At 43.7% G+C, this 11,540-nt stretch overlaps 1 long non-coding RNA gene across 1 annotated transcript in view; it reads right to left on the reverse strand.

Annotated features, from left to right (window-relative positions):
- Positions 1-9,021: 9,021 nt before the first annotated feature.
- The window catches only part of LOC111982762 (uncharacterized), an 8,863-nt gene continuing 6,344 nt past the window's right edge, over positions 9,022-11,540 (reverse strand). Inside the window, exon 3 of the long non-coding RNA XR_002879803.2 lies at positions 9,022-9,807. This is a non-coding gene — a long non-coding RNA (uncharacterized lncRNA). The remainder of the gene's footprint in view (positions 9,808-11,540) is intronic.

Consider the following 11,540-nt stretch of genomic DNA (forward strand, 5'->3'; position numbering starts at 1 on the left):
TGTGTGTGTGTGTGGTGTGGTGTGTGTGTGTGTGTGGTGTGTGTGTGGTGTGTGTGGTATGCCTGTGTGGTGTGTGTTGTGTGTGTCTTGCATGTTTGAGAGAGACCGAAAATATGTGTGTGTATTTTTTGGTTTTACTATCCTTGTGGGGACCAGAAGTCCTCACAAGGGTAGTAAAACAGGAAAACTCAGACAAGTTGGGAAATGTCGACAGGTCCCTACAGGAAAATTATATTTTAGGCTTAGTGGTTAGGTTTAGGGTTAAGGGTTACAATAGGGTTAGATTTAGATTTAGGGTTAGGGTTAGGGGTTAGGTTAGGGTTAGAGTTAGGTTTAAGGGTGGGGTTTAGGGAAATAGGATTTTAAATTCAATCAATTAATTGTTTGGTCCCATAAAGGATGGTAAAACAAACCGTGTGTGTAGATGCGTGTGCGCGTGCGTTGCGCTTGCGCGTTGGAGAGAGAAACTAAAATGTGTGTGTGCGTATGTGTGTGTGTGTGTGTGTGTGTGTGTGTGTGTGTGTGTGTGTGTGTGTGTGTGTGTGTGTGTGTGTGTGTGTGTGTGTGTGTGTGTGTGTGTGTGTGTGTGTGTTGTGTGTGTGTGTGTGTGTGTGTGTGTGTGTGTGTGTGTGTGTGTGTGTGTGTGTGTGTGTGTGTGTCGAGAGAGTTGTGTGTGTGTGTGTATTTGGGTGTAACCTGTAGCTCAATCCCTTGGCCTTACTCAGACACAGTATTATGTTGTGAGAGAGTCTGTGTGTGTGTGTGTATTTGTGTACTGTAGCTCATCCCTGGCCTACCTCAGACAAGTATATGTCCTCATCACTCAGTGCTGAGTCGACACAAATGTGTCAGGTTCATCTTCCCCCTACATAAAGCTGTCTTCAGGGGCCGGGCCTCAGCACTGTCAAAATACACCCTTGTCTGTACCCCTGTCTCTATACCCTACACCAGACAGCTGACTGTCTGCAGGCGGTTGGGCTCAGCCCTGTAAATATACACCCTACTTACTTTGGAATTTCGGCCCTTCCCCAGAGTCAGAGGAATTCATGGATACCATTTTTATGTCTCTATGTCCAGTATGAAGGAAGTTAGAGGTCGTTTTGGAAGCCAATGCTAACTAGCATTAGCAATATCACTTGAAGTCTATGGGTATCTACTAGCATGCTAGTGCATACCCATAGACTTCCAGTTCTGGAAGCAGAGACATAACAATGGTATCCACGAGTAAACACAACATGCAGCATGCATATAAACACAACATGCAGCATGCATATAAACATGCATATAAACACAACATGCAGCAATTTCAAAGATTTTACTGAGTTACAGTTCACAGAAAATCAGTCAATTGAAATACATTCATTAGTCCCTAATCTATGGATTTCACATGACTGTGAATAAAGATTTGCATCTGTTGGTCATAGATACCTTTACAAAAAAAGGTTGGTGCTTGGAAATCCAGTCAGTATCTGGTGTGACCATCATTTGCCTAATGCAGCGTGACACATCTCCTTCGCATAGAGTTGATCAGGTTGTTGATTGTGGCCTGTGGAATGTTTTCCCACTCCTCTTCAATGGCTGTGTGAAGTTGCTGGATATTGGCGGGAACTGGAACAATCTGTCGCACACGTCAATCCAAAGCATCCCAAACATGCTCAATAGGTGACATGTCTGGTGAGTATGCAAGCCACGGAAGAACTGGGACATTTTCAGTTCGCAGGACTTGTGTACAAATCCTTGCGACATGAGGCAGTGCATTATCATGCTGAAACATGAGGTGATGGCGGTGGCTGAATGGCACAACATTGGGCCTCAGGATCTCATCATGGTATCTCTGTGCATTGAAATTGCCATCGATAAAATACAATTGTGTTTGTTGTCCGTAACTCATGACTGCCCATACCATAACCCTACCGCCAACATGACGGCATACACATGTGTCTGCGGTTGTGAGGCCGCTGGGACGTACTGCCAATTTCTCTAAAACGACGTGAGAGGCGGCTTGTACTGTAGAGACATTAACATTCAATTATCTGGCAACAGCTCTGGTGGACATTCCTGCAGTCAGCATGCCAAATGCACGCTCCTTCAAAACTTCTGACATCTGTGGCATTGTGTTGTGTGACAAAACTGCACATTTTAGTGTGGCTTTTTATTGTCCCCAGCACAAGGTGCACCTGTATAATGATCATGCTGTTTAAGCAGCTTCTTGATATGCGACACCGGTCAGGTGCATGGATTATGTTGGCAAAGGAGAAACGCTCACTAACATGGATGTAAACAAATTTGTGCACAAAATATGAGAGAAATAAGATTTTGGTGCGTATGGAACTGTGATCTTTAATTTTAGCTCATGAAACACTTTACATGTTGTGTTTCTATTTTTGTTCAGGGCCATCATTGCCAAAGTATCCCTTTAACATCCTACACCAGTCTTCTCCCTTCTACCGCTGTCTCAACTGAGACCCTGCACCTGGCTCCTACCGTTCTCTGTCTCAGCCTACATCTGTCCATATCACTCTCTGGCTATCTATCTTTCTGTCTGCCTGTCTGTTGGTCTCTTCTGTCTTTCTCTCTGTCTGCCTATCTCTCTATAATTAATTAGGTGTGTGTTTGTCTGCATGTGTGGTGAGATGCAATGTTCACTAAATCAGGCATAAAATAATTACTGTAGGTATTACCCCTAGAGAAAGGGTCTTCATTCAATTCCTTCTGGTCATAAACAGACAGAGAGAAGGACAGCAGCAGCATAGCTATGGTATAATAATGGCAGGAATCATTCTGGGCTGGCAGACAGTGGGAGATTGGAGAAACTCACCTCTTAATCTATACACCCCTAAATCACCCAGCCAGGGAGTGTTCTCCAGGGTTCTACTGTGTGAGCAGAGGATTGAGACTACATAAGAGAAAGAGAGAGGTCACATATATAACCCAACAGAGAAAATATGTATGCAGACTTTTACACACATGAACCACTATGTGTTGATGTAAATTAAAATGTACTGTATATACTGTAGATTTATAATAATTATCATGCGCATTATGATCATTATAGAGTAGGAGACAGAGAGGAGAGATGTGAGAAAGAAATGGAAATGGAGAGAGGAGGCATTGAGGAGAGATGTGAGAAAGACATGGAAATGGAGAGAGGAGGCATTGAGGAGAGATGTGAGAAAGACATGGAAATGGAGAGACATGGAAACGGAGAGAGTAGGAGGCAGATAGGAGAGATGTGAGAAAGACGTGGAAACAGAGAGAATATGAGGCAGAGAGGAGAGATGTGAGAAATACATGGAAACTGAGAGAATATGAGGCAGATAGGAGAGATGTGAGAAATACATGGAAACTGAGAGAATATGAGGCAGAGAGGAGAGATGTGAGAAAGACATGGAAACAGAGAGAATATGAGGCAGAGAGAGTAGGACGATAGAGACATAAGCAGAGTGAGCAAGGTGTATGATAGAAAAATGGAAAAAGAGGGAGGATGGGGGTTGTAGCCTTGTAGTACAGATGCTATCTTAATTTGACCCTGCTTCTCACAGCAGGAAAATAATCCTGCAGCAACAGGAAATGTGAATTATTATGTGGATTATAATTAATTTACTTTTTTGGATGGGTTGATACATTTTTCGTTAGGGATAGTCTGACATTTTAAAGTGAAAATTACAAACTTTAGAAGCCTTTTTAAACCTTGAATACACTACAATTTGCATTTCCTCCAGGGCAGGAACATTTTCTGAGACAACAGAGTGATCAAAATAGGATATCAGATCTGTACATGGAGAAATGAAGAAAGCTGAGCAGAAGAGGACTTGTCAAAACAGAAAAAGACAGTGATCTATAAGAGACAGAGAGAGAAAAGACAGAGAGAAGGTTGGTATAATATGATGTGCAGTGTTGTGTTGTATTGTCCTCTGACTGGTGTTGACGGGGTGAAAACACCAGGCTCCAATTGATCAATCCTGCCAAGTGTGACAGAGGAAATACAGAACAGAATGGACACCTCTAACCCCATGACAGAGAAGATGACAAGGTCTCTCTGTCAACAGACAGGACAGTAGGGTGAATGTGTGTATGTGCTCGCGTGCCTGTGTGTGTGTTTGTTTGCCTGTGTATGACTGTGTGCACGTGCAGTATTTGTTTGTGTGTGACCCTGTCCGTATCATAATGGTGTGTGTAGGGCAATATGTTTGTCTATTTCTGTATGTCGCATATAAACATTGTATTTGTGCTGTAGTGGCAGAGTATAATCCCTGTGGGCCGGTGCGCTCCACCACACTGTGTCAATAACCCATTTCCTCCAATTTCTATATGTCCCTTCCTGCATGGCCACCATTTGGAGAGATGCCGGTGCTTGACAGATCACTCCCCCCTGCCTGCCTGCCTCTGTAAAGCAGCTGGGGAGGAGAAGGAGACTGCACGGTGGGCTAACGCTAATTTAAAGCTTTCTCCCATCTAAACAGCTGGGGTTAGCAGCCCTGCGCTACACTACACTAGCTCTATCACTGGGGCTGACAGACTGAGACAGGAACCACAAATATTCTTCCTCTTAAAATGAAAGGGATGAGAGGAATAGCCTGCCGAAGCATGCATACTGTGTTATAAAGAAAAGTATAGCCTCAATGTTCCTACAATATACTGTGCTGTTAGAATCTGCTGTGGTATTGACGTTGGAAAGCTGTGAAGCTTCATGGGTTAGTGTAATCACAGACATGTGGTTCAACTCATAGAGCTGGTGACAGACGGGTGTTTAGTTTACTGGGTTGCAAGGGCTTAGATGTCACTTGAACATGGGGGGGACACAAACAGACAAGTGTACTAGCTATTTTACAATCGTAATGTTACAATGTAATCAGTTTAATGCAAACAGTGAAGTGGTTAGTGAGTGGTTAATAAAGTAACCAGGTCAGACCTGTATAGAATGTATCCACTGGTCTGTAATGATCCATTATGCTGCAGCAGGTTGAGAGTGAGAGAAGTAGTTGGGTGGCTGGTGGGTATCCTGATGCTCGTCAGGTCGCCTTATTATGCCTAGGATCAGAAAAAGTGGCAGCTCAGTCCTCAATGCCTCTGCACCTCACATCATCATCATCATCCTCAACAGCAGCAGCAGCTAATGGTAGGTTGAGGCTGAGCATATAGCTGCTCCATGATGAAGTGTTTCTCACCCTAAAAAGCAAGCTATTTTAAGCACCACACTCATAAATAATGCAATAATGCAGCCAGGAACCTTTGATCTTGCTTGTGTTCCCGGGGGACATTATTGTGTGTTACACCAATGGAAAGTTCAGAGATAATAATGTGCGGTGAAGTGTGTGTGTGGTCAGAGGGTGTGTGTGGCGGAGAGAGGAGAGTAAGAGAGAGAGAGAGAGGAGGAGAGGAGAGAGAGAGAGAGAGAGAGAGAGAGAGAGAGAGAGAGAGAGAGAGAGAGAGAGAGAGAGAGAGAGAGAGAGAGGCGAGTGTGGTGTGATATTTTGTATTGGAGAGTGTACGCACAGCATGTATGTAATGAATATGTAATGGGTGGGTATGTATTGTATGTGTTGTTGGCTTGTGTGTGTGTGCATACATGCATGTGTGTGATGTAGGCAGTGTCCTGGTTAGGTAATGTGCAGCTCACTCAGCCGTCAGTTCTCTCACCTGTCTCCCCATCTCTCTCTCTCTCTCTCTCTCTCTCCTCTCTCTCTCTCTCTCTCTCCTCTCTTCTCTCTCTCTTCTCTCTCTCTCTCTCTCTCTCTCTCTCTCTCTCTCCTCTCTCTCTCTCTTCTCTCTTCTCTCTCTCCTCTCGCTCTCTCAATTCAATTCAATTCAATTCAAGGGGCTTTATTGGCAGGGAAACATGTGTGGTTAACATTGCAAAGCAAGTAGGTGTAGAGTATTATACAAAAGTGAAATAAAATTAAAATTAACAGATAACATTACACGACAGAAGAGTTTCAAAAAACAATAAAGCACATACAGAATAATAATAATGATATATAATATAATGTTTGTACAATGTACAAATGGTTAAGCGACACACAAGTTAAATAAACAAGCATAAATATGGGTTTTGTATTACAATGGTGTTTGTGTCTTCACTGGTTGCCTCTTCTTGTGGCAACAGGTCACAATTCTTGCTGCTGTGATGCACACTGTGAATTTCTACGTAGATATGGGAGTTTATTCCAAATTGGATTGGTTTTCAATTCTTTGTGGATCTGTTGTAATCTGAGGAAATATGTCTCCTATTATGTCATAATTGCTGAGCGTAGCAGAGGTTAGAAGTGCAGCTCAGTTTCCACCTCATTTGTGGCAGTGGTGCACATAGCCTGTCTTCTCTTGAGAGCCATGTCTGCCTACGGCGGCCTTTCTCAATAGCAAGCTAGTGCTGGCACTGCCAGGTGGGCGGTCCGAGCATAGATACAAAAGCTATCTTAAGTTTGCGGCTAGTCACAGTGGTCAGGTATTTGCCACGTGGTTACTCTCTGTTTTTTAGCCAAATGAGAGCATGGTCTAAGTTTGCTCTGTTGTTCTTGTTAATTCTTTCGTGTCGTCAAGTAAATTTTTGTGTTTCTCATGAGTTATGGTGGTCTTTGTGCTGTGTCCGGGACTCTGTGGGGTGTTTGGTTGTGAACAGAGCCTAACCAGCTGTGTTAGGGACTGCTTCTCCAGGTTCATCTCTCGTAGGTTGGCTTTCCGTTTGAAGTTTGGGAATCGCTTCCTTTAGGTGGTTGTAGAATTTAACGGCTCTTTTTCTGGATTTTGAATTAGTGGGTATCGGCCAATTCTCTCTGCATGCATTATTTGGTGTTCTACGTTGTACCGGAGGATATTTTTGCAGAATTCTGCATGCAGAGTCTCAATTGGTGTTTGTCCCATTTTGTGAAATCTTGGTGGTGAGCGGACCCAGAACCTCACAACCATAAAGGGGCAATGGGCTCTATGACTGATTCAAGTATTTTTAGCCAGATCCTAATTGGATGTTGAAATTTTATGTTCCTTTTGGATACCGATAGAAGCCCTTCTTGCCTTGTCTCTCAGATCTCTCCTCTCTCTCCTCTCTTCTCCTCTCCTCTCTCTCTCTCTCTCTCTCTGTCTATCATGTCTCTGTCTCTGTCTCTCTCTTCGTCTCTCTCTCTCTCTCTCTCTCTCTCTCTCTCTCTCTCTCTCTCTCTCTCTCTCTCTCTCTCTCTCTCTCTCTCTCTCTCTCTCTCTCTCTCTCTCCTCTCTCTCTCTCACACACCACCACACACACACACACACACACACCACACACACAACACACACACACACACACACACACACACAACACACACACACACCGGACTCTAACCTAAAGAGAGAACCATTAGTGAGTGAACACCACCTTAACACCGGACTCTAACCTATGAGAGTATACATGGAGGTTGGTGGTTAATGAGAGGCATATATGGAGGGTGGTGGTTAATGAGGGTATACATGGAGGTTGGTGGTTAATGAGAGGGTATACATGGAGGTTGGTGGTTATTAACCATCAACACAAAACCTCCATATGTATACCTTCATTAACCACCAACAGTATAACATGGAGTATATGGTCAATGAGGAGGTTTGGTGATTAATGAGGGTATACATGAGGATGGTGATTAATGAGGGTATATATGGAGGTTGGTGGTTATTAACCATCAACCACAAACCCTTCATGTATACCCTCATTAACCACCAACCTCCGTCTATACCCTCATTCACCACCAACCTCCTTATATACCCTCATTAATCACCAACCCTAACATATATCTACACTCATTAACCACCAACCTCCACCTCACTGCCTGCCATTACTACCTGTGTATACATTCAGACTGCAGACACACACACACACCACACACACACACACACACACACACACACACCTCAACCCCCTTCACACATCCTCATTGGATTCCACAGGAGAGCAGATTATCATCTGTGGTCCTGCTGATGCTGTGTTCACTCTCTCCTCTCCATTCGCCCTCTACGTGCTCCGCTCTGGGCAGGTTTCCAAGAGGTGGTGGGAGGAAGGGGTGGGGGGGTGTTGTCTGAGCCTTCCCCCATCTGTGTTGCTGTTTTCTGGGGTTGAGATGCGGCGTCTCTCCCCCTGACCAGCCAGGGCCCTGGTAATGACTGTGTTTACTGCAGTCCAGGGGGGAGCAGATGGCGACAGATGGACCACAGTATCAATCAAGGTGTTGTAGCTACACACGCAGGCAGAGCGTTCTAGACCAGCACGAATTCCCATTAAAACCCCTATTATGATAATTGTGTTGTGCCGTGAAAATAGAGAGTGGGGAGTAGGGGGGGTCTGGGCGTTGACACTAGTGGTTAACATAACATGGCTGACTGGAGAATCTTAGCATACTGACAATATATGATAATGTGGAGGGTGTGTGTGAGTGCGTGTGTGTGTGTGTGCTAGGTGTGTGTGTGTGTGTGTGTGTGTGTGTGTGTGTGTGTGGTGTGTGTGTGTGTGTGTGTGTTGTTGTGTGTGTGTTGTGTGTGTGTGTGTGTGTGGTGTGTGTGTGTGTGTGGGTGTGTGTGTGTGTGTGTGTGTGTGTGTGTGTGTGTGTGTGTGTGTGTGTGTGTGTGTGTGTGTGTGAGCAGTTGGTGTGGTGTGAGCAGTGTGCTCTCACACACATGCCCTCCCAGCATGCTCTTTGAACCTCAGCAGCAGAGCTGAATACAGATGAGAAATATCTCTGCAACACTGGATCATATACCCCTGTTCTGTAATAGAAAAACCCACCATTATATACAGTATCAACCACACCTTGCTGCTGGCTTCATATTCTGCAGAAAAGGCACCTTGACATAGATTTACTGTATATATATTTAATCTCTATAATTGTCCCAGAGAACAAAGTGAAATGAAAACGCTACACGGAAAGGAGAGGGCACACTTTTCCAATCTCAATGTCATTCAGTGATCAAATAAGAACCAAAGAGATCTACATCTGTGCCATTGCTTGTCTATGTCTTCATCACTTCAGTCCCTCAATAAACACATACATATTAATGACAAACACATAATACAAAATTACAAGAAAAACTGTCTCCAACGCATAAATATAAATAAAGCCAGGAGTGGAATTCAGATCTCAATCTCATTCTCACTTCTCGCGTCATCAGCGGTGGAGGATGCTTCTGAGGAGGGTGTATCTGTATGCTCCCAGTTGACAAGCTCCTGAAGCTGGCTCTGTAGTGTGCTCTCTGAGGGGTGTATCTGTATGCCCCAGTTGACATGCTCCTGAAGCTGGCTCTGTAGTGTGCTCTCTCTGAGGGGTGTATTTCTGTATGCTCCCAGTTGACATGCTCCTGAAGCTGGCTCTGTAGTGTTGCTCTCTGAGGGGTGTATCTGTATGCTCCCAGTTGACATGCTCCTGAAGCTGGCTCTGTAGTGTGCTCTCTGAGGGGTGTATCTGTATGCTCCCAGTTTGACATGCTCCTGAAGCTGGCTCTGTAGTGTGCTCTCTGAGGGTGTATCTGTATGCTCCCAGTTGACATGCTCCTGAAGCTGGCTCTGTAGTGTGATTCTGTGGGGTGTATCGTGTATGCTCCAGTTGACATGCTCCTGAAGCTGGCTCTGTAGTGTGATCTCTGAGGGGTGTATCTGTATGCTCCCAGTTGACATGCTCCTGAAGCTGGCTCTGTAGTGTGATCTCTGAGGGGTGTAATCTGTATGCTCCCAGTTGACATGCTCCTGAAGCTGCTCTGCTAGGTGGGATCTCTGAGGGGTGTATCTGTATGCTCCCAGTTGACATGCTCCTGAAGCTGGCTCTGTAGTGTGCTCTCTCAGGGGTGCGGCTGGATCTGTGGAGGGAGGGGCATATACTGTACAGTCTACCTATTCATAGACATACCAGTGATATACTGCATGCATGTATCCTGTTTCATCCAACATATGACTAATACATATAATATATTTTTAAGATGGTTATACCATGGATCATTTAGCTATAATGCTTTATGTTAGATTAGTAGAACCCACCCCAATGTCTTAGTGGTAAAAGTTAAATAAGAATATGTAACATCAAGCTAACTTTACATTGGTAATGTATTTGATTGGATCCAAACACTCCTTTAAAACACATTGCAGTGTTCGACTGACTAACATGCTGACCAGACCGTACACGTCGCGTGCGCGAGCGTCGCAAAATATATTTAGAAATCCATGTTATTCATTTATTGCACCCACACTGCTCGCGCGCACCAACGAGCGTCTGCGTTGCCAAGGGCTAAAATAGAACTCCTTCTATTTCTGACGCAGATTGCGCTGCAAGTCCTGCCTCTCCCATCTCCTCATTGGTTTATAGAAGCAGGTACCCACCTGAAAAACGAACTGTTTTGCCGGTGGTCGTGGTAATACTATGGAAGTTTAGATGCCGATCACCATATAAGTTCAAAGATGAAAAAGCCTGGAAGGAGAGATGACTAGAAACGATTCGGTTGGCTGTTTTATGTGTGGATTAATTGTCGGAGTAGAGGACCTTGTGCATATCAGGTAAAATAACAACTCAATGTTTATATCCCAGGACAAATTAGCTAGCAACAGTAAGCTAGCTAAATAGGACAAATTAGCTAGCAAGTGCAAGCTAACTAGCTAAATTGCCATACATGTTTAAAACCTCTAACGAGTCACAAACCCGGATCCGGGATCCCCCCCATCAAAAAAGCTGACTAGCATAGCCTAGCCTAACGCCACAGGGATATCATATAACATAATTTTCATGAAATCACAAGTCCAATACAGCAAATGAAAGATAAACATCTTGTGAATCCAGCCATCATTTCCGATTTTTAAAATGTTTTACAGCGAAAACACAATATAGCATTATATTAGCTAACCACAATAGCCAAACACACAACCGCATTCATTCACCGCAAAGATAGCATTCGCAAAAACCAGCAAAAGATATAAAATGAATCACTAACCTTGACCAACTTCATCAGATGACAGTCTTATAACATCATGTTACACAATACATATATGTTTTGTTCGAAAATGTGCATATTTAGAGGTACAAATCTTGGTTTTACATTGTGAATACGTAGCCAAAATGCAAAAAATTCTCCGGAGATATTTTGGACAGTCACCTAATCTAATCAAAGAACGCATCATAAACTTTACTAAAAAATACATGTTGGACAGCAAATGAAAGATACACTAGTTCTTAATGCAATCGCCGTGTTAGATTTTAAAAAAGAACTTTACCATAACAAACAGCTTACGTTATAGCGAGACAGCGCCCGCAAAAAGGAAGGAAAATAGGACTAAACATTTTCCACAGAAATACGAAATAACATCATAAATGGTTCTTACTTTTGCTGAGCTTCCATCAGAATCTTGTACAAGGAGTCCTTTGTCCAGAATAAATCGTTGTTTGGTTTTAGAATGTCCTCTTCTCCTGTCGAATTAGCAACATTAGCTAGCCATGTGGCGCGAACATGCCCAAATTCTCCTGACGCAAAGAAAGGAAAATTCCAAAACTCGCATTAAACGTTGAATAAACTGATACAACTCGGTTGAAAAAAACTACTTTATG

The sequence above is a fragment of the Salvelinus sp. IW2-2015 genome, linkage group LG22, assembly GCF_002910315.2.
Source record: "Salvelinus sp. IW2-2015 linkage group LG22, ASM291031v2, whole genome shotgun sequence".
In the NCBI taxonomy this organism is placed as follows: domain Eukaryota; kingdom Metazoa; phylum Chordata; class Actinopteri; order Salmoniformes; family Salmonidae; genus Salvelinus; species Salvelinus sp. IW2-2015.